The sequence below is a fragment of the Macrobrachium rosenbergii genome, chromosome 47, assembly GCF_040412425.1.
Source record: "Macrobrachium rosenbergii isolate ZJJX-2024 chromosome 47, ASM4041242v1, whole genome shotgun sequence".
Taxonomy (NCBI): domain Eukaryota; kingdom Metazoa; phylum Arthropoda; class Malacostraca; order Decapoda; family Palaemonidae; genus Macrobrachium; species Macrobrachium rosenbergii.
This window is the reverse complement of record NC_089787.1, coordinates 18,736,390-18,761,025: the sequence shown is the minus strand read 5'-3', so window position 1 is coordinate 18,761,025 and position 24,636 is coordinate 18,736,390. Positions and strand designations below refer to the sequence as shown.

The 24,636-nt window shown below is 39.6% G+C and overlaps 1 protein-coding gene across 16 annotated transcripts in view; it reads left to right on the top strand.

Annotated features, from left to right (window-relative positions):
- LOC136830582 (innexin inx2-like) overlaps positions 1 to 24,636 on the top strand; it is a 316,948-nt gene that overhangs the window by 282,235 nt on the left and 10,077 nt on the right. The gene's annotated exons all lie outside the window — the stretch shown is intronic.

Sequence of the window (24,636 nt, the reverse complement as noted above, 5' to 3'; positions counted from 1 at the left end):
TCTTATTACATACGCTTTCAAGTTAATGGTAGCCAAAGTCTTCAGGACGTCCCTGAAATTTATTCTTAGTTGTCACATTTCCAAAAACTTCAGCTACAGAAAAAGCTAATTCCGGAAACATGTCAGGACACTTTAGAATCTGTATACTTTCTAGGTCCTAATTCTCAATATACTTTTTATCAAGCTCCAGTAAGTTCCATGACAGACGATTTTCTTCAAGAAAAGTCCATATTCCAAGTTTCAGAATGCCAAAACATTCCAGATACACCCCTACAAAAGATTTACGGATTCCTGTGGCAAATTTCTTTAAGACACGCTCCCTGTAACTCCAAAGCCACTTCTTCATAATTGTGACGCATTAAAAGCTTCTCTTCAGAAATATTTGAAAGGTCCAAGGTCTTACAGAAAAGTCCTTCAATTTAAAATATCCTTGGAGTCACTTGTCTGAGGCATTAAGAAGCTCCATGGACGTAAAAGAAAGTCCTTAAACTCAAAACGTCCTAGAATTCACTTATCTGTGATTCCTAGAGGGCCCAAGGACTTAAATAAAATCCTTGGACTCAAAAGACTCCAGGATTCACTTATCTGAGACACCTAGAGGGCCCAAGGACTTAAAGAAAAGTCCTTAAACTCAAAACGTCCTAGAATTCACTTATCTGAGATTCCTAGAAGGCCCGAGGACTTAAATAAAGTCCTTGGACTCAAAAGGCTCCAGGATTCACTGATCTGGGACACCTAGAGGGCCAAAGGACTTAAAGAGAAGTCCTTTGACCCCAAACGCTCCAGGATTCACTTATATGAGGACTCCTAGAGGCCCCAAGGACTTAAATAGAAGTCCTTGGACTCAAAACGCTTCAGGATTCACTTATCTGAGACACCTAGAGGGCCCAAGGACTTAAAGAGAAGTCCTTGGACTCCAAACGCTCCAGGATTCACTTATATGAGGACTCCTAGAGGCCCCAAGGACTTAAAGAAAAGTCTTGGACTCAAACTATCGTTGGAGTCACTCGTCTGAGGAATCCCCCGTCTCAGGAAAGCAGATAGTGGCATATTTATGCTGATTGTTCTTCATCCTATCTCTGTCTCTCCTACTTTTCTTGCTATCTCTTCCTTATCCTGCTTTCTCTACCTATCTCTCCCACTCGTCAGAGACGTCGACGCATCCAGGTTTCTTCTCGGGAATTTGGATGTCAATGGACGCGAAGCAATCGGTCCTCATTAGTGTAATTAAAAAAAATTCGCGCGCGAATTAATGACTGGGTTGTGGTGGCCATCGATCATCCGTACCTAAACGTCATGAACGCTTCTTCTTCTCCGAGACCCATTCGTGTCTCTCTCTCTCTCTCTCTCTCTCTCTCTCTCTCTCTCTCTCTCTCTCTCTCTCTCAATAAGGATTCTGTTGGGAATTCTATTCCAGTTGAATCTCTCTCTCTCTTTTTCTCTCTCTCAATAAGGATTCTGCTGGGAATTCTATTCCATTTGAATCTCTCTCTCTCTCTCTCTCTCTCTCTCTCTCTCTCTCTCTCTCTCTCTCTCTCTCTCTCTCTCTAAATAAGAATTCTGTTGGTGATTTTATTCCATTTGAATTTCTCTCTCTCTCTCTCTCTCTCTCTCTCTCTCTCTCTCTCTCTCTCTCTCTCTCTCTCTCTCTCTCTCTCTCTCAATGAGGATTCAGTTGGTGATTGTATTATATTTGAATCTCTCTCTCTCTCTCTCTCTCTCTCTCTCTCTCTATATATATATATATATATATATATATATATATATATATATATATATATATATATATATATATATATATATATAACATATGTATATATATATATATGCAAAGAGAGAGAGAGAGAGAGAGAGATATTCAAATCAAATAGAATCCTTTCACTGGACTGGTCGTCATCAGTTGGTATTTATTTATCGGATTGCATCGCCCTGGGGCTATTTTTATTCCCTGGAGGGAGACGCGATCTTCTGGTGTTCCAAATTTTGGACACGACCCACGAGTAGGACCCAAGAATAGGACCCACAAAATAGTACCCACGGACTGTGGGGGTAAAACATTTGCACAGAACTTCACACAGAGCAAACGGTTCTTCACAGCCTTCAAAAAAACACACACACACAAAATACATTTATTCTGTTTTAAAAATATATTTATATAAAAATATACATTCTGTCTTGCAGCAAAAAAAAAAAAAAAAGATACAATTCGGGAACTGGGTGGATAAGTCAGAGCGAATTGGAGGCGGGGAGTAGCAGAGAGAAACCCCACCCTCCCCTCTCCTCCCTACAACCATCCCCAAAAAAAAAAAAACCCTCCCCATCGTAGCAGCATTTTGGGATACCATAGTACCCATAGACATGTAGAACCAACCCCCTCCCCCTTCGAGAGAAAATAAAAAACATTCAGACAAAGTACACGCCTTCAGCGCTGATCACTGCTAACGTAAGTAGAAGCCTTCGAGAAAGGTAACTTTTTTTTTTTGAGGAGAAGTTTCCGCTGTCCAAAACTTCCTTCGTCAGTTTTTTTTTTTTTTTGTCAAAGAGTGCCCATACACTGACAGACGGGGCATAGGCCTATTGTAGTTTCTTCAGACACCCTCCAACATCTCCTCCGCGCCGTTCCCTCCCCACCATTGCTTTATCTCTCTCTCTCTCTCTCTCTCTCTCTCTCTCTCTCTCTCTCTCTCTCTCTCTCTCTCTCTCTCTTCGTCTTTTGAAGGCTCCCTTAGACAGTGGCGAGACTTTACTTGTGAATAATTTGTCAGTGATTTCGTCCCAGTGCCCACAACTTTTACTGAACGCACTTAACTCGTCCTCCGGTCGTGCCCACCCCTAACCTGATGTTGGTAATCATGCCCTGTGTGTGTTTTTCCTGTGTGTTTTTTCCACGTGTGTGTGTGTGTGTGTGTTTGTTCACAGCAAACCTAAACATTTTGCACCCTTTTTCGTGTGTCTTTGTATTGCAGTTAGTGTGTGTTTTTTTTTTTTTTGTCGTGTTGAGTGTTTATGTGTGCCAAAAAGCGTTATTTTTTTGTAGACAAATATTTGTCAGTTTTTCATGTTTGTGTATATATATTTTTATATATGTATATTTTTTGCATTATTTCACTGTGCCGGCGTTCTCGTCTTGCTCAATGTACTTTTGAATGTTTCTTGTACATTTTCATTTAGAAAAAAAAAATTTTTGTTACAGGAGTTCATTACCAAGTCAGGATCCCTTCCGATTTTTTTTTAAATTTCCTCGGAATTATGAAAAATCAAGTAAAATATGCGCCGAAGTTTCTTCGGCTCAGTCGAGTTTTCTGTACAGCGTATAATGCTGTATGAAACTCTCAGCCATGGCCCATGAAACTCTCAGCCACAGCCCGGTGGTGGCTTGTGTTGTTGGTACCTATAGCGGTGCCAGATCCACGATCATGGCTGACTTTAACCTTAAATAAAATAAAAACTACTGAGGTGGCTAGAGGGCTGCAATTTGGTATGTTTGATGATTGGAGGGTGGATGATCAACATGCCAATTTGCAGCCCTCTAGCCTCCTCAGTAGTTTTGAAGATCTGAGGGCGGGCGTACAGACAAAAAGCCATCTCAATAGTTTTCTTTTACATAAAACTAAAAAGGACAAATTTTTTCTATGCAAAAATTCGACATTTGGTTTTAACTCATTTTCAGACAGTTTTCTAACCTTGTCAGTCGTGTAATCTCTTTGAAGCCCAAATAGATTTTTTGATATATGTTGTAAATACTTGTCAAAACTTCAAATGATTCCTAAAGGGTATTTCTGAGTATTCCAAATTTTTTTATAGGTTTTTAATTATATCTCCATTGCCAGAAATCCGCCTTTGACAAACACGTATTTGATGACCAATCGGAACTGTGACGCCAGTTCTTCGCAGAATTAATAAGAGAAATTGATAAAACACTTGTGACGAAATTTCCAGATAGGTTAATACTCACAGATCACTCACGTTGCTTCAATCGTTGTCTGGAAGCATGATTTTTATTTGCTCAATTTTTTTATCTCATACTTTTCGTTTTTGTTCCATTCTGCATGATACACAAGACCAGAATTTCATAATTTTTTTGTGTGTTTCTTCCTGTGTCTGTCTCACTTCCCTTTTTATAAATTAATTTCCAGGGAACATATTCGCTTCTCTTAGCCTCCCCCCTCCTCAACTCTTCAAACTATAGTCTACCCCCACCACCTTCTTTCCCAGCCCCATTTCAAAAATGTAAATCCGTCAGTCAGTTATTTTTCTCGAAAATGAAAACACGGACGGAAAGTTCCGGTTGATTGTAAAGTCTTGCCTTGTATCTCCAACTCTATCTCCAACGCTATCTCCAACTCTTGTTTCTCCCCCACTAAACTGTAGTTTACATCCCTGTCCTCCAACATTTTCCTAAACGTGTTGTATTCAGCCTTGCTCTCCAACAATCCACCAACATGTTATAAATTATATATTTTGGCTCCCCAACACTCCACCATCACGATTATATACTTTGGCTCTCCAACAATCCACCAACACGATATATATATTTTGGCTCTCCAACAGTCCAACAACACGACATATACTCTTACCCTCCAACAATTCACCAACACGACATCTACAAACACTGACACTCATGCCCTCCAACAATCCACCAGCACAACATGTACAATCTCGAAGACTCGACTAGTAAATATGCTTTTCTTTCCAACAATCCATCAAACGATTATATATAAATATTGACCTCCAACACTGCCCCAACAACATGTCTACACCACTGTCTTCCAACACTCATCTTCATTATGAATGTGACAGTTACACCAACATTTACTCCAACAACATGTAATCTACAGACAATGGAACTCTTGCCTTATATACAACACTTTGGGCCTCCAACCCTCCACCAACAAATCTACACCCTTGTCTTCTAACACCCCAAATTACTGTATTCATATACACCCTTACTGTTCATCAGTACACCAAAGTTTTAAACATATATTAGACACATTCTTTGACCTCCAACACCATTGACACCCAACAACAACCTGTTGAAATACACTCTTCCCTGTCATTCCCCAGACACTCACTTTCTCCATCACTCTCTTAGATTGTTACATAAGCCCTTTACTCCAACATTTCCTTACTCTCCAACAATCCAATAATCTGTATAAACCTCCAAATATATATACATGGAGTCCCCAACGTATACCCAACAAATTTTGCACAAACTTGACCTCAAACTCACTAACAACAACAACAGTCCACCAACATGTTGATACATCTACTCTCAACACCCCAAATTGTCATTCACTGTACCCTACACCCTTGCTTTTCATCACCTCGTTCCTACATATCACAGAAGGTTGAAAACAAGTCAACAACATATAAACACATATTAGGTCAACAACATATGCATATCAGGGACAGGTTGAAAACAAGTCAACAATATATGCATATCAGAGACAGCTTATATTCAGCAACGTATGCATATCACGGACAGGTTGAAAACAAGTCAACAACATATGCATATCACAGACAAGTTGAAAACAAGTCAACAACATATGCATATCACAGACAGTTTCCTCCAGGTCACTCTCATATGCATATCAGGGACAGGTTGAAAACAAGTCAACAATATATGCATATCCAGCTTATATAAGCAACGTATGCATATCACGGACAGGTTCTCCAACAAGTCCAATAATGCATATAAACAAGTTGAAAACAAGTCCAACATAGTATGTATACAAGTTGAAAACAAGTCCAACAATGCATATCCCAACAAATTTTGAAAACTTGTCCTCAACTCATCACAACTTTTTGTATACAACAGTGCATATCCAACTTGTTGAAAACAAATCAACAACATATGCATATCACAGTCAGGTTGAAAACAAATCAACAACATATGCATATCACAGACAGGATAAACCAATGCAACATTATCACATCACAACAGGTTGGTCAACAACATATGCATATCCAGTAGGTTGAAAACAATACAACAGATATCTCAGACAGGTTGAAAACAAGTCGACAACATTGCATATCACAGGATGCAGGTTGAAAACAAATCAACAACATATGTATATCACAGACAGGATAAAAACAAGTCAGCAACATTATGCACATCACAGACAGGTTGAAAACAAATCAACAACATATGCATATCACAGACAGGTTGAAAACAAGTCGACAGCAGTCAGTGGACAATAAATCTTTGGCAAATTCTGGATAATCATATAAGACACTTGTTAAGTCTGCCAGTAAATCATTAGCATGTATTCAACATGTTTGTGACGTGGTTGTGATAAGTTGCTGACGTGTTTTTGTGACATGTTCATCTGACGTTCCCCCAGCATGTTTACACGCCCTCTCCATCAAAACTCTCCAACCTGTGCTATGCATAGTGTTCCTCCAACATTCCATCAATATGTTATATAAACCCTTCCTCCAACATTCCATCAGTGTGTTATATAAACCTTTCTCCACCAGCATTCCGTCAATGTGTTATATGAACCTTTTTCCTCCAACATTCCATCAATGTGTTGTATAAACCTTTCTCCTCCAACAGTCCATCAATGTGTTATATGAACCTTTCTCCTCCAACATTCCATCAATGTGTTATATAAACCTTTTTCTCCCCAACATTCCATCAGTGTGTTATATAACCCTTTTTCCTCCAACTGTCCATCTATGTGTTATAAAACCTTTTTCCTCCAACAGTCCATGAATGTGTTATACAACCTTTTTCCTCCAACAGTCCATGAATGTGTTATACAACCTTTTTCCTCCAACAGTCCATGAATGTGTTATATAAACCTTTTTCCTCCAACGGTCCATCAATGCAGTATATAAACCTTTCTCCTCCAACATTCCATCAGTGTATTATATAAACCTTTTTTCTTCCAACATTCCATTAATGTGTTATATAAACCTTTTTCCTCCAACATTCCATCAGTGTAGTTATAAACCTTTCTCCTTCAACAGTACATCAATGCAGTATATAAACCTTCCTCCTCCAATATTCCATCAATGCAGTATATAAACCTTCCTCCTCCAACATTCCATCAGTGTGGTATATAAGCCTTTCTCCTTCAACAGTACATCAATGCAGTATATAAACCTTCCTCCTCCAACACTCCATCAATGCAGCATATAAACCTTCCTCCTCCAACATTCCATGAATGCAGTATATAAACCTTTCTCCTCCAACATTCCATCAGTGTGGTATATAAACCTTTCTCCTCCAACATTCCATCAATGTGTTATATAAACCTTTCTCCTCCAACATTCTATCAGTGTGTTATATAAACCTTCCTCCTCCAACATTCCATCAATGCAGTATATAAACCTTCCTCCTCCAACACTCCATCAATGCAGCATATAAACCTTCCTCCTCCAACATTCCATGAATGCAGTATATAAACCTTTCTCCTCCAACAGTACATCAATGCAGTATATAAACCTTCCTCCTCCAACATTCCATCAATGCAGCATATAAACCTCTCTCCTCCAACATTCCATCAGTGTGTTATATAAACCTTCCTCCTCCAACATTCCATCAATGCAGTATATAAACCTTTCTCCTCCAACAGTACATCAATGCAGTATATAAACCTTCCTCCTCCAACATTCCATCAATGCAGTATATAAACCTTTCTCCTCCAACATTCCATCAATGTGTTATATGAACCTTTCTCCTCCAACAGTCCATCAATGTGTTACATAAACCCTTCTCCTCCAACAGTCCATCAATGTGTTATATAACCCTTTCTCCTCCAACATTCAGCCACCATTTCATACATACACTTAAGCTCTCCAACGCTCCACCAAATGTTATAAAGCCCCTTCCCCTTCAACATTCCCCAACAATCTACATACACCATTGCCCTCCAAACACTGTCTAAATTTTATTATGAAACCTCGCTCTCCAACATTCCGCTAACATGCTCTGTGCACCCTTACCCTCCAACACCAGTCTTCACCACCAACATCCCCCCACCACCTCCACCCCTCAACCCCCTTCAGGCAAATCTATTCCCCCGTCGTTTGGCTGTCCATCAGTCAACCTTTTCCGACGAAACGAGTCTCTCTCTCTCTCTCTCTCTCTCTCTCTCTCTCTCTCTCTCTCTCTCTCTCTCTCTCTCTGTGTGTGTGTGTGTGTGTGTGTGTGTCGTCGCGAGCTACCAAGCATTTGTAATTATGGCTTTGTATTCATTTTATACCTGTTGCTGCTTTTCAACGGATTTTCCGAACTGGGACAAAAAGTTATATCAGAATCCCAGCCAATAATTTGTATTCATTAGATGTGAAATCGATATCTGGGCGTATCTTAAAGATGTCGTATCCTCCTCCCGTCGCTTGTCGCAATTCATTCGCAATTTATTCCTTCCTCCGACGTTGTTCGGAGCAAGTTTGCGAAAAAAAAAAAAAAAAAAAATACCCCGAAATGAAACGGGGCCATAAACGTCTCGTCAGAGAGACGCAACTGAGAGTAACAATGGAGGGGAAGGTTTTGGGGGAGGTGTTGGGGGGACCCTCCCCTCCTGCCTAACCTTCCCAGAATGATATGAAATTGCGGTACACAAGTATGACGTAGCTGTGACGTCAGCGTGACGTCACTGGTCCAGGGCGGTGAAGGAAGGCAGCAGATGATTTCAGCGTACGGGGGGGGGGAAGAGCGCGCAACCATTTTGAGATGGGTAACAAAGGAGGCTGCGAATGGATCGCTGTTGTTGATGTTCCTCTTCTTCTTCTTCTTCTCTTCTTCTTCTTCTCTGTGGCTTCGATAGGATGTGTGGACATCTCCGTTTCCTTGCTGGTTTCTGAAATATAATTCTCCCCCGTTTTTCAATACTTGCGTCTGTTACTTTTGTCGTTATTTGTGGAGAGAGACGGACAGAAAGAGAAAGAGATATGGAAATAGAGAGATAGGCAGAGATAGAGAAAGTGTTTTAATACATACAAAATGCAAGGGAAATTATATATTATATATATATATATAATTTTTCAATACATTATCTTTCGTGAGAGACAGATTACCGAAAGACACTCTACAACTTTTATCATTTTTCATCGCGAACGTATTTGGTAAACATTTTCTCCTTGCTTGATCAAAGCAGAGTTAGCTTTCATGCCGATATACTATCACCTTTTGTGTCACTTTGCAGGTTTATAGAAGTAATGTGAAATATGTTCAAAAAAGGTCAAAGGGAAGCTTTGAAGCAAGGACAAAATTTCTATACTTAGAAAAGTATTCACCAAATACGTTGGGCCAAGTAGAAATATGTTATCGTGTAAAACTGACATAAATTGCCTTTTTACAGTTAGTTTATTGTTATTTATTTTATTTCATTTAAACCACTGAGCAGCGAAAACAAGTGATAAGATTATTATTATTATTATTATTATTATTATTATTATTATTATTATTATTATTATTATTATTATTATTAACTTAGTGGTTTTGCTTTCTTACAAGATTGTAAGAAAATTAAATTACTTCATAATTCAACTTAGTACCAAAAGTCTCTCTCTCTCTCTCTCTCTCTCTCTCTCTCTCTCTCTCTCTCTCTCTCTCTCTCTCTCTCTCTCTCTCTCTCTCTCTCTCTCTAATGGTAATAAGGCCGTAAACGTAACAAAGCTGTATGAAATTAATGTAATAATCTAAAAAAAAAAGAAAGAATCATCGTTCACCTGCCATCCTCGCTTTTGTTTTGATGTGACGTCATGATTTGTTCTTCTTCTTCTTCTTCATCTTGTTGTTGTTGTTTTTGTTCTTCATCTTGTTGTTGTTGTTGTTGTTCTTCTTCTTCTTCTTCTTCTTCTTCTTCTTCTTCTTCTTCATCTTCTTCTTCTTCTTCTTCTTCTCTAGTCGTCGTCCGGTCCTCCTTGAGACCAGCACGATCAGATGCTTAAATTTGTTAGACCCACCGTGACCAGTTCGAACGAATCCCTGTCAGAAAGGGAGGGAGAGAGGGAGGTCCTACCTGGACAGCGAAGGACAGGTGCAGATACGGCCAATTTTCGACAGAGAGAGAGAGAGAGAGAGAGAGAGGAAATCCTATCTATCGATTTTTGTGGGCCTGCGCTTGCTTCTCTCGACTCGAAACGTCCCAAAAAAAAAAAAAAATTAAAATTAAAAATTCCGTTTTGGATGAAATCTCTTTGGCAGAGATGGAATGGTAAATTTTATACTTCCCTACTACTGTGTTTATATATATATATATATATATATATATATATATATATATATATATATATATATATATATATATATATATATATATATATATATATATATATTTATACATATAAAAGATTTACCTCGTGTTCAGTCATTTTTGAACTACCACAAAATCAATCACGACTGTAATTATAACAATCACTGTATGTAATTGCCTGTAATCGACCGTCACAAAACTATTATTAGCAATGAAGTAACGAGCAAATTAATATGCTTGCAAAGTAAGAAGTTAAAAAATGTTTCACATTTTTTCTTTTTAAGTAAATCATTTTATCTTGACATCTTTGTCCTGCGTCGGTTGCTGAATGATAAAAACAAATATTTACTGATTACGTGAAACTAGGTCGCAGACGCCAACATCAAAGTAGGTCATGTAATCGCTTTACGTTCGTTCTCTCTCTCTCTCTCTCTCTCTCTCTCTCTCTCTCTCTCTCTCTCTCTCTCTCTCTCTCTCATGAACCGTTAGCAGGAAGTTTATCTCTCTCTCTCTCTCTCTCTCTCTCTCTCTCTCTCTCTCTCTCTCTCTCTCTCTCTCTCTCATGAACCATTGGCAGAAAGGTTCTCTCTCTCTCTCATGAACCGTTAGCAGGAAGTTTATCTCTCTCTCTCTCTCTCTCTCTCTCTCTCTCTCTCTCATGAGCCGCCATTTCCAGGAAGGTTCTCTCTCTCTCTCTCTCTCTCTCTCTCTCTCTCTCTCTCTCGTTAAACCAGTAGCAGCACTTGAATTTTTCAATAAACCCTTTCATCAGGGATTTTTTAACTAATTACAACCGAGCCACTGTCGGCCAATGCCCCATTTCCTCTCCCCCCGCCCCCCCACCTCCCCTTCCACCTCCCCCTTCTCCCACCCCACCTCCATTTTAGGGGCGGGGGAAAGAGATTAGGGGAAGGTGGGGAGGGGTGGGCTGGTAGGGAAACAAAAGCTTTTATTTTGGGGGTTTTTTGAGGGGGGCGGGGGAAGATTAAGTTATTCATGCAATTGCCAGCAGCTGGTTACTTTGACCACCAGCTGGTACGTCTACCAGGAACTGTTGAGGCTACCAGCAGCTGGCTAGTTTCCTAGTAGTTGGTGAGTCTACCAGCAGTTGGTTACTTTGACCAGCAGTTGGTGAGTCTACCAGCAGCTGGTACGTCTACCAGGAACTGTTGAGGCTACCATGCTAGTTTCCTAGTAGTTGATGAGTCTACCAGCAGCTGGTTACTTTGACCAGTAGTTATGAGTCTACCAGCAGCTGGTAACTTTGGCCAGCAGCTGGTACGTCTACCAGTAACTGTTGAGGCTACCAGCAGCTGGCTAGTTTCCTAGTAGTTGGTGAGTCTACCAGCAGCTGGTTACTTTGACCAGCAGTTGGTGTGTTTACCAGCAGCTGGTTACTTTGGCCAGTAGTTGGTGAGTCTACCAGCAGCTGGTAACTTTGGAGAGCAGCTGGTACGTCTACCAGGAACTGCTGAGGCAACCAGCAGCTGGTTACTTTGGCCAGCAGCTGGTACGTCTACCAGGAACTGTTGAGTCTACCAGCAGCTTGTTAATTTATCACCAGCTGTGAGTGGACCAGATTTAGTAACAGAAATTGGTGATCAGACTACCAGCAGCTGGTTACTTTGGCCAGCAGTTCGTGAGTCTACCAGTGGCTAGTAAGTCTACGAGAAACTGGTGATCAGACTACCAGCAGCTGGTTACTTTGGCCAGCAGCTGTTGAGGTTACCCGTGGCTACTGAGTCTACCAGCAACTGGTGATGAGATTACCAGCAGCTGTAAGTTAACAGCAACTGATAAGTCTGCTAGCAGCTGTTGAAACTACCAGCAGCTAGTGAGTCTATTAGAAGCTAGTGAGGCTACTATCAGCTAGTGAGGTCACCAGCAGCTGGTTTATTTGCCAGCAGTTGTTCAATCTGTCAACAGCTGGTTAGGCTACCAGCAGCTGGGTAATCTGCCAACGGCTGTGAGTATACCGGTAAATGGCGATCCTACCAGCAGCTGGTGAGGCTACCAACAGCTGATGAGTGTCTACCAGCAACTGCGAGTCTACCAGCCCAAGTAAAATAGTCACTGCTGTATCAAGGATGTACAGTAGAATCTTGCGTTAACCAAATTCCATTACAAGTGTGCTTGTGAATGCGTCACTGTATGAGCGTTTGAGTTTGTGTGTATGTGCGTGTTTTTAACGCCATGAAACAAGACTAAAAAACACAAAAGGGACACATACAAACATGCAAGATTTGCGTCATAGTTCACTCACTTTTTTTTTTCCTTTTTTTTTTTTTTTGTCTCTCTGAAATGCACAAAATGGATGCGTGAACCGGGGCGGAAGAAATACTCGGAATTATTTTCCAGTTTCTGCTACGGTGAAGAAGAGTAATGAGTCTCTCTCTCTCTCTCTCTCTCTCTCTCTCTCTCTCTCTCTCTCTCTCTCTCTCTCTCTCTCTCTCTCTCTCTGCTGGTGGAACTCCTCTATCTCTCTCTCTCTCTCCTTTATTTATGTATATATGAAACAGTGAAGATAGGATTAAAAGTAATACTCTCTCTCTCTCTCTCTCTCTCTCTCTCTCTCTCTCTCTCTCTCTCTCTCTGTATGTGTTTGTGGAACTCCTCTACTCTCTCTCTCTCTCTCTCTCTCTCTCTGTGTGTGTGTGTGTTTGTCTCTCTCTCTCTCTCTCTCTCTCTCTCTCTCTCTCTCTCTCTCTCTCTCTCCATGGCCACGTAATGTACGCTCTCGAGCCGAGGGGAAACACGGGCACTTGGCATCAGTGCCAAAAAACCTTTCAACCTGGCGTTGAACACAGTGCCTCTTCACCTTTGGGAAAAAACTCAATAAATTCAATAGTTCTTCGAGAAGTGATTGAGACTTTCTGCTGGGAGAGGTTTATTTAGTCTTTCCAGTTTTTTGTTTTACTTTTGTTTAGTTTTTCTTTGTCCGTTTTTTTTATTTTTAGGTAATGTTTGTTTTTTTCCGTTTTAAGGTTAGTTAAGTTTTTTTTTTATTGTTGTATGACTTCAATTTTAATATTTATTAAAGATTTAGAGAGAATTTTTTTTTTCGTTTTTGATATCGTTTAAGTATTTTTTTATTGTTGTATATTTTGCGTTTATAGATGATGGTTGTTTTTCATTTTTATAGTCAGTTAAGTATGTTTTTTTTTTTTATCTTTGAATATTGAAGATTTTTAGTGATTTTTTTTTTTAGTTTTAAGGTCACTTAAGCATTTTTTTATTGTTGTATATTTTGCGTTCATAGATAATGGTTGTTTTTCCTTTTTGTGGTCAGCTAAGAATGTTTTTTTTATCTTTGAAAATTGAAGATTTTTAGAGAATGGTTTTTAATCACTGTATAATTTTGCGTTTTTATATAATTTTTTAGTTTTCCTTTTAAGTTCAGTTGTGTGGTTTTTTTTATTGGTGAACATTCACTATGTAAGAAGACTATAGTTTTATAAGTTTTTTACGTTTTTTTAATTTTCTGTAAAAAAACTATTTTGCTGGCTTTGTCTGTCCGTCCGCACTTTATTCTGTCCTCACTTTTTCTGTCCGCCCTCAGATCTTAAAAACTACTGAGGCTAGAGGGCTGCAAATTGGTATGTTAATCATCCACCCTCCAGTCATCAAACATACCTAATTACAGCCCTCTAGCCTCAGCAGTTTTCATTTTATTCAAGGTTAAAGTTAGCCATAATCGTGCTTCTGGCAACGATATAGGATAGGCCACCACCGGGTTGTGGTTAAAGTTTCATGGGCCGCGGCTCATACACTATTATACCGAGACCACCGAAAGGTAAATCTGTTTTCGGTGACCTTGATTATAAGCCGTAGCGGCTGTACAGAAAACTCGATTGCGTCTGAAGAAACTTTGGTGCATTTTTTACTTGTTTTTTATGTTTATTTTTGATGATTTATCCAACAAAAATAATGACAAAGGCACTGAATAATAATAATAATAATAATAATAATAATAATAATAATAATAATAATAATAATAATAATAATAATAATAATAATAATAATAATCATTATTAGGGGAAAATTCCCTCGCCAGAATTTCGAATTCACAAGCGCAAGGAAATGACTAAAAAAAAAAAATGAATAAAAATTAAAACCTGTGGCCCGGAAGTTGCAAGGCAAAACTTGCGCTCCCACCAGCCTTCAATTTTTCTTGAAGGAACTCGGGGCCATACGTAACTGGATCCCTGGTAGGCCGGAATTTTCGGCAACTTTTAAAATGTCAAACTCCAACTTCGTTATAATGTCTCTGAAATAATTAGAAGAAGTTAACTGTAGGTTCACCCTGCCCCCCGCCCCACCGCCCACCACACCACTGAATTCAGGGTCTCCGGGATGTGGACGTTTTATGTGGCGGCGGGGAAGGACTTGGGTGGCTTTTCTCTCTCTCTCTCTCTCTCTCTCTCTCTCTCTCTCTCTCTCTCTCTCTCTCTCTCTCTCTCTCTCTCTCTCTCATTGCAACAGAGTCAGTAGTTCTCTCTCTCTCTCTCTCTCTCTCTCTCTCTCTCTTCAGTTCTCTACTCATACTGGAATTTAGGTAATTGCTCTCATACTGAAATTGAAATTTCTCTCTCTCTCTCTCTCTCTCTCCAATTCTCTCTCTCTCTCTCTCTCTCTCTCTCTCTCTCTCTCTCTCTCTCTTCAATTCGACACACTCACACTGGCATTTAGGTAATTGCTCTCTCTCTCTCTCTCTCTCTCTCTCTCTCTCTCTCTCTCTCTCTCTCTCTCTCTCTCTCTCTCTCTCTCTTTAACATAACACACTCATACTGGAATGCAGGTAATTGCTCTCTCTCTCTCTCTCTCTCTCTCTCTCTCTCTCTCTCTCTCTCTCTCTCTCTCTCTCTCTCTCTCTCTCTCTGAAATCCTCCACGGGAAAGGCGCTTCGCTTTCCGCCAAGCGGAAAGGTCGCATATGCAAACGAGCCGAATAAAAACCGGTTAAAGTATATTGCTTAGCAGATGAAAGAAGACCGACAATCTGTCCTGGACTTATATTTGCCCCTTGTATCGGTCATTTTTCCCCTTTCAAAGGAAACCTCAATAAAACCTCAATAAGAAGCCTTTTTCCCGCTCAGACAGATGCAATCGCTGAAGGGGGACGTGTCAGCAACCATTTTTGTAGATGGGTGTCTTCAAGGACGACTTCTTCTTCCTCCTTCTTCTTCTTCTCCTCCTCCTCCTCCTCCTCCTCCTCCTCCTCCTCCTCCTCCTCCTCCTCCTCCTCCTCCTCCTCCTCCTCCTCGACCAAGGGCGCAGTCCTCTCGAAGGTCATAAAATATTTCCCAGACAAGACCCTGGCGTCTTTTGATGAAATCTAGCAAAGTCTATTGGCTGCATAAAAGGGAGTCCTTGGTACAAACACTGAGCTTTTGGCCTCCGCGTCTCGCATGCACTTTGGTGCTTGCTTGATGTTGAGGCTCTTTCTTTCCAGTGGCTAGCCTTTTCTAGGTAGCTTCCATTCTCCTTACATGGCCATACCATCTCAATTCACCCTGATCCTTCCTTTCAACAACTGTAATCTATTTGCGACTTCTACACATCTCAACATTTCTCGACCTTTCAGTTCTTACTGCGCCACAAGTATAGTTCATTGCAATAGTTCACAGCCACAGCTTCAAACTTCAACATGCAAACCTAACTTCCATAAAGGAGAGTTGGATCAACATTTCTGTTATGTACTCTACCTTTTCTTCCATAGACAACTGAAGTCATAATATATATATATATATATATATATATATATATATATATATATATATATATATATATATATATATGTGTGTGTGTGTGTGTGTGTGTGTGTGTATGTGTATACTGTTTCAGAAAAGCAGTTCAAAACGTACTTGATAGATGTTGGTTATAGTGAGGCAAAAATAGGTAGGCACAATGTGTCTTATCACATACGACAATACTGACTGAAAATCAAAAACTTGCTAGTCAGCCAATTTTATCAGCCCCATTTACCATTTGCTTCTAAAATACAAACCTCTCTACTTTCTTCTGTATTCCTTTTAAACAGGCGAAAGATAATTATTCTTAGGGAGGGTGTTTGTTAGGATTCTGATTGAGAAAGTGAGGTTGATGCCATGGTACTGATAGGGGAAGAGGAGTGTTTAAACAACTCAAGTTCCTAATTGAGAAAAGTAGATAGATGAAGGTAGTATTGCTAGGAGAAGAGCAGTGTATTAAAAAAATGAGGAAATTTGGCTCTTAGCAGCCTCAGGATTGAAAAGAATAACAGAAAAACTTGCCTCAGAGTTTGAAAGGAAGAGCTGGAAAACTTAAGTACCCCTTTCGCCCCCAGAATCTGGAACTCTCCACCAATCTTTGTATTCCCAGAACCATTAAGCTGACGTTTGCCAGTAAGTGTGGTAGTGTATTAAAGGGATCAAGATGCCTGATGTGGACCTCTGAATCTGGACTAGCCATGAGCTAGGAGTTACTCAAAAGATCACTTTGGGACGTGTGAAATCGTGCATTACATAATAACGTAAAAACTCAAATATACATTTCTGCTCATGCAAATAATTTTGAATATCTTTTCACGAACAGAGAGAGAGAGAGAGAGAGAAATCCACACGGGTTTTCGAGAGGAAATTAAAAGAACGCGCGGAAATTAGAAGACCTGGAAAAGAACGAAGGGTCTCCGCCGAGGGGGCGCTCAGATGATTGGCCTTGATCGCGATTAGTCAAGAGAAAATCCCGGAGGATTTGTTTTCCGGCCTCCCATGGGCATCCTCGGACCTCCCCACAACCCCCCACCCCCACCCCGCTCGCCAAGGGTCCTCACCCAACCTTCATCAGACTCCTAGGACCACCTCCCGCCCCCAAAATTGATCTGTGGGGGCTCTCCTCTCGTGCCTGGCGAGAAAATAACGTGGCTGTTTCAAGTCGAGTACGTAGCACTTGGAGTGGGTGGCTGGAGCTTTGAAATATCGCTGCTTGAGAGAGCTTTGCGGAGCTTGATCGGTTGCCCTAGTACTGCCACTGCTACTCATACCACTAGTAGTTGCTGTAATGCCACTGCTGCTACTTGGGAAAGAGCGTACGATGCGCTATTAGCGCTAGAAGTGGTCGGCCATTAGGGAACTGCGCAGGCGCTGATATCAGTAGTGAGGTCTAACCTTATTGATTCCTATAACTGCTGCTACAGACGTTGTTGACTGATTGATTGTGAATTGCTGGCGTTACGTCTAAGAGAGAGAGAGAGAGAGAGAGAGGCAGACCACTCTACGAGTATGCTTCCATTCTTTTAATCTTCTGTAGATAGGCATATATAACAGGCAACTGTTATTATCCTCCATATTATCAGTGAAGCTGAATAAAATGACGCAAAAGCAAATCAAAATTGATAATTATTTACCAAAATAAATATATAACTTAAATATATCACTGTGGGAAATAGAATGGTGCGTTGACATAAACAGGGAATTGTATACATATGGATGTACGTTGACTGTTGTGGGTAGCAGCTGCAAACAGAGAAAGAGAAGAATTGAACAGGAGTGTTTTTAAAAGTACCCTGTCATATTGAATTCCGTCAGCTCGTAATTGCAAACAGGAGGGCCTTCACAAGGCGTTCTTCATCCCCTGGGCGGTAAAATTGTTCATAAAGTCCATTCTCGTGACCTGTAGTTCATTGTGAAAGCTTCAAACTTCAGAAAACACACACACACACACACACCTCACTTCCATAAAGGAGAATTGGCTCAACATTTTATGTTGTACATTCCCACCTAGGGTCCCATAGACAGTTGAAGTCATGTTATCAATATGTATATATATATATATGTGTGTGTGTGTGTGTGTGTGTGTGTGGTTTTTCAACCTGCGATGGTACTATTCTACTAAAGCTTCAACATTCAGCAAAAACACACACACACCTCACTTCCATAAAGGAGAGTTGGCTCAACATTTTCTGCTCTACATTTCCCACCTAGGGTCCCATAGACTATTGAAGTCATGTTATCAATATATATATATATATATATATATATATATATATATATATATATATATATATATATATATATATATGGTTTTCAATCTGCGATGATACTATTCTACCTATTATCCAAATTGTGACTATCTGTCTCACATTCACCAAACGAAAACAGCTAGCAGTGCTTTGTTGAAAAGTGGGACTCTCTTCCCTTAGATTTCCCCGTGAGAAATTCATTAAAGGGGGGGGGGATGCAAAGGGCTACTAGCCACCAGCTTCGTCTGTTTGTGAAAACGGCTGAGAAACTGAGCCTCGGCTGAAATTTACTGCCAGATCTTGATCATTTACGGCGTGAAACTCTCGTCGTTACTCAATTGCCCAAGTTGTTGCTCTGCTGATAAGTGCTGCATATGTTTCTCGGCGGGAATACGGATAGACGCAGTGACCTCTCTCTCTCTCTCTCTCTCTCTCTCTCTCTCTCTCTCTCTCTCTCTCTCTCTCTCTCAAGTGTTTTGTCTCCTTTTCTCGTTGTTTCGACTTGCAAAGGCTTCTTTCCCGACTCCATTTCCAGACGCCATTTTCACACACCAGTTTCACTTCAAGCCCCTTTTTTTTGTTCATTCATTTCCATCTGTTAGTATCAAACACAGTCTCATGAAACCCTTCCCATTTTCAGAACTCATTTCTATTATCAGACTATATGTTCAGACAATGTGTCTATGACCATACTTCAAGTTGCGACTTTTTCCATTTTCAGACTTCGTGTTCAGACACAATTCCATTTTCAGGCATTATGTTCAGACAATTTCCATTTTCAGACATTATGTTCAGATGCCCTTTCCATTTTAAGACATCATGTCCAAACACAAATTCCATTTTCAGACATGTTCAGACACCATTTCCATTTTCAGACATTATGTTCAGACACCATTTCCATTTTCAGACTTTATGTCCAGACACAACTTCCATTTTCAGACATTATATTCAGGCACAATTTCCATTTTCAGACATGTTCAGACACCATTTCCATTTGCAGACATCATGTTCAGATCCTGTATCCATGCCCAGAATTCATGAAACCATTTGACACACACCAAACAACCGTATGTCTCTCTCTCTCTCTCTCTCTCTCTCTCTCTCTCTCTCTCTCTCTCTCTCTCTCTCTCTCTCTCAGAACAACCACCAACCCATCCCTTCCTTTTCCACCCCTTCCCCTTCTCCCTCCCCCCTTCCCCTTCCTTCGAGAGCTATCTTCGAGCTGGCATGACCCCTGACCTTCGTCACGGCCACACACTAGCCAAGCATTGGGCTTCCTGACACTGAGCGTCATGTATAATGTATCCTAGTGCCTGCTGGACGTTGTCGCTGGGATAGGCCACTTTCCCCCTTTCCAACCCCTCCTCCTCCTCTTCCTCTTCTTCTTTCTCTCCCTCCCCCCATCAACCGTCTTCCGTCCTCCATTACAAAAAAAAAAGAAAGAAGTTGTATGCGAGGCGTGTCTTTTACATTTGGCCCCTATCCTAGTGACGAAAATCCACCCCCCAAAAGTTTTGACATTTTCAGGCCTAATTTGGGGGTCTGCTCAAGCACCTCCACTACCAGTTATGTAAAAAAAAAAAAAAAAAAGAAACTGCCCACCCACTTATCCTCAGAAAAATCACCCATCCTCCATTTTGTTTCTGCTGGACCCACAAAAAAAAATCCCGCCACTCTGAATCTTTCTACTGGTCCAGTTCTTGCGACGCAGGATCACCACTTCAGTAAACACAAGTTCTTTTACTCATCTATTTCTTCTATTGTCTGACGCATCCTTCTTCCAACCCACACAAAAAACTCCCCTAATTAAAAAAAAATCTCCTCCTCCCCTCTCGTCGTTTAGACCCCAAACCGAAGAGAAATCCGAAAAAAAATCCGAAACTTTGAAATATTGAAAATTTTAGGATGTTGACTCTGCTGCGTATTCTGGACAATGAAAATAACAGAACATCAGTCAGACTGAACTTCCTCCTACCTTCCTTCCTCTCTCTGGCCCCCACTCTCTCTCTCTCTCTTTCTCTCTCCCTCCCTCCCTCTCTTTCTCTCTCTCTCAGATTAGGTAAGATTCCGAAGTGTTCAACCCTACGTAGATTTAGTCTTTGTAGTCAACCTTCTCCATTTCCTGTCGAAATTGCATGGTTTCTCTCTTTAGTGTCTTAGTTATTTTTTTATCATCTGTATAACTATTGTTATAGCACTGTTAAGATTGTTCTTCTATATTGTCACAAACAGCAATAGTTGTTCAACTGTTTTTTTTTTATTCAAGATTCCATTCACTCTTTGAATGTTTGTCGTCAAAAAAAAAAATAGACTTAAAAAGAAATTGTGTTGATGACTTAAAAACAATCACTGGTAGTATTCTGTGAGTGTGTTGCCAGAGTCTGCTTAACTCTCTGTCTCAGTGTTGAGGGCTCAAGGGAACGACCAAAGCATTGAGCAGTTTGTGTATTCATCTTATTTTCTGGGTCTATTTTCTCACGTGTGACTAATGATGACATTTCTCATTCTCTCAATCCATTTCCAGGAGGTCAAGAGAGATGCCTTCTTCTCCATCGATTCCAGCGTCCTCATCATTATGTCCTTGACATATATATGTGTATTTTTCCCCTCCCGACAGATTAGTAGTGACAGGAAGTATGTGACGATGTGTGGGTCACTTCCGGAGTGGAATTTTATGCTGTTTAGATGATGTTCCTTTCTGTGGTACTTTTTAGATTATATATATATATATATATATATATATATATATATATATATATATATATATATATATATATATATATATATATATATATATATATACATATATATATATATATATATATATATATATATATATATATATATATATATATATGTATATATATATATATATATATATATATATATATATATATATATATATATATATATATATATATATATATATATATATATATATATATATATATATAGTATATTATATATATTAGCAGTGTATTTTGTTATTGCACTTTTGATGTCACTGCCGACCATAGTTGTGTGTTTTTTCCATTTTTGAAAATCATTTCAAATTTGTGTAGTCTCTTTTTTTTCATCATTTTTCCTAAATATGATTTGAAACAGATGTAGTTTTTTTATGCATTTCTGTTTTTCGTTTTTTATACGATTTCCATGGAGACCTTTTATGGTCATCTTTTTCTTGATAAAATTAGCCTTTTAACCAATCCAGTTCTTTAGTGAAAAGTAGTGACCATTATCTTTTCAACCTTAAACGATCCTGTGACAGTCTTCAAAAAAGAGCTGTCGTCTGTGTGGTGTCTCGATTTCTCACGATTTCTAGTTTCTTGCCAAAGATAAGGGATAACTTAAGATAAGAGGTATCTCATTATCTGTAAGAAAAGTCAGTGCTTTGGATGACAAGGGCGTAAGTACACAACTTCCCAAAATGGCTAGTCCCTTTGTAATGGACAGCAATACAGGAGTTCCGTCAGAATTTCCGAAAGTAACATGTTTGAAATACTATAGTCTTTGGTGCAGTATATGTTCCCATAAACATTTGTCAATAGTTCAAGCGAAGATGCAATGCATTACTACCCCAAAACAATTCACCATGTACTTTGATAATTTATTTATGTTTTTATCTATTCATTTATTAATTTATCATTTTTCTGTTACCTGATCTCTTCTGCAACTCCTTTTAAGTGGGCACCTTACTCCTTGGAAGTTTGAATTTCAAGTCAGTGACCCCTGTAAGCTTGTTCCATGTGAATAGGGTTCATCTTCTGAATAATAATAATAATAATAATAATAATAATAATAATAATAATAATAATAATAATAATAATAATAATAATAATAATGTTAAGTGAGAATGTTCCTTGTTTGCCTGTGCGTGGGACAATCCCTTCAACAGCTTGAAATGGAAGTCTGATAAACCTCTGCCATCGTGGTGATCAATGTGTGATCTGGTGGTGATCATCTTAGAATGAAAATTCAGCGTTTGTCTGTATTTGATGTGATTGTGATCACGTCAGAATCTTAGAATGGGAGATTAACCATTGGCTGGTTTAGTGGTGATCATGTCAACACTGTATAATAGACGTCCCAATTCTTTCCTTTTTGTAGTGATCATGTCAGCAGATTGTAGAACAGAATAGTTCATGTTTTTTGTTTTTACAATAATCCTGTCAACAGCTTGGAATGAAAGTGCAAATGTCGTCTGTTTTCACCACAGTCATGTCAGCAGCTATGAATGAAAGTGCGAATATGGTCTTATTTTACCACTGTCATGTCAACAGCTTTGAATGAAAGAGCAAATATTGTCTGTTTTCTCCACAGTCATGTCAACAGCTTTGAGTGGACGCACAAATATCTCTGTTTTTACCATTACCATATCAACAGCTCAGAATGAAAGTGCAAAGGTCGGTTTTTATCACCTCATGTCAACAGTTTAGAATGAAAATGCATATATGGTATATTTTTATCACTGCCATGTCAACAGCTTTGAAGGAAAGTGCAGGAATCATCTTTTTTTTACAAGTATCATGTCAACAGTTTAGAATGAAAGTGCAAATATGGTATATTTTTATCACTGCCATGTCAACAGCTTTGAAGGAAAGTGCAAGAATCGTCTCTTTTTTTACAAATATCATGTCAACAGTTTAGAATGAAATCGCAAATATTGTATGTTTTTACCACTATCATATCAACAACTTAGAATGAAAGTGCGAATATTATTGTCTGCTTTGCCACTATCATGTCAATAGCTTAGAATGAAAGTGCAAATATCGACTGTTTTTAACAATTTCATATCAAAATCGTTGAATCAAAGTGCAAAAATCATCTGTTATTTTACCACTATCATGTCAACAGCTCAGAATGAAAGTGCAAATATTGTCTGTTTTTTACCACTATCATGTCAACAACTTAGAATGAAAGTGCAAATGTCGTCTGTTATTACCCCTATCATGTCAACAGCTTTGAATGGAAGATCAGTGCGTGGCTGCTCACTTTGACCTTGCAGTGATCATGCATGGAACTTGAAAGGAGAGTTCAATGAAATTGAATTTCTCCATAAACGTTTTCCACGGAGAGAGAGAGAGAGAGAGAGAGAGAGAGAGAGAGAGAGAGAGAGAGAGAGAGAGAGAGAGAGAGAGGTGGGAAGGAAAGGTCTGAAGCTATTATATTCAAATAGAAAGAGAGAGAGAGAGAGAGAGAGAGAGAGAGAGAGAGAGAGAGAAGCAATGTATATTCAGAGAGAGGAAGAGAGAGAGAGAATGAAGCCATGTATGTTCAGAGAGAGAGAGAGAGAGAAGCCATTACATTCAAACGGAAAGAAGAGAGAGGAGAGAGAGAGAGAGAGAGAGAGAGAGAGAGAGAGAGAGAGAGAGAGAAGCAATGTATATTCAGAGAAAGGAAGAGAGAGAGAGAGAATGAAGCCATGTATGTTCAGAGAGAGAGAGAGAGAGAGAGAGAGAGAGAGAGAGAGAGAGAGAGAGAAGCTATTATATTCAAACGGAAAGAAGAGAGAGAGAGAGAGAGAGAGCCAGGAGCATATATGTATACAGAGAGGTATATTCAAAGAGAGAGAGAGAGAGAGAGAACTCATGTATATTCAAAGTGAGAGAGAGAGAGAGAGAGAGAGAGAGAGAGAGAGAGAGAGAGAGAGAGAGAGAGAGAGAGAGAGACTGAACTCATGTATATTCAAAGTGAGAGAAAGAGAGAGAGAGACTGAACACATGTATATTCAGTGAGAGAGAGAGAGAGAGAGTAGAAATAAGTTCACACCTACTGTACTTTTCCAATCCGGTGAAGAACCCCCTTCCTTCCCCCCTTTCTCCTCCTTAGAGAGATAGAGCGACAGAATGAGAACGCCTCTGCATAACAGGACAAGCAAGATCATTAAATGGATATTTTTTTTTCCAAGTCCTCCCCCCAACCAGCATCGACCCGAATGCATTGTGGCATCGGGAGCTTCCCCCCCCCCCTCCCCCTTCCCCCTAGCAGCAGTTTCCTACCCCTTCTGGCGTTCTGTAATAAAGGTCATTATTTTTATTATTATTATTATTATTATTATTATTATTATTATTATTATTATTATAGGTAGGTAAGAGACCCTCTTTCAATTTTACAGATTAACGACCAGAGTAAGTGAAATGTGGAGTTCGTTTTCCGTAGAGTTTTTCTTCTTTAGGCGGGGAAAAACTCTACGGAAGGCGAACTCCATTTTTCACATGCCATCGTCGACTTTCGGAACCACATGTGCCCTTCATCCATTTGAGATATAAGGCCTTTTTATCATTTTTAACTCGGTCCAAGTAAGGCCACTGGATTGCCATTCCCATCGGCCTCTATGTTCATTTAGCCTCCAGAGGTTAATACAGTTGTTGTTACATAATTCCCCCACCTCCAAAGATAATTCTGGACCCTCACCCCAAAATAATTC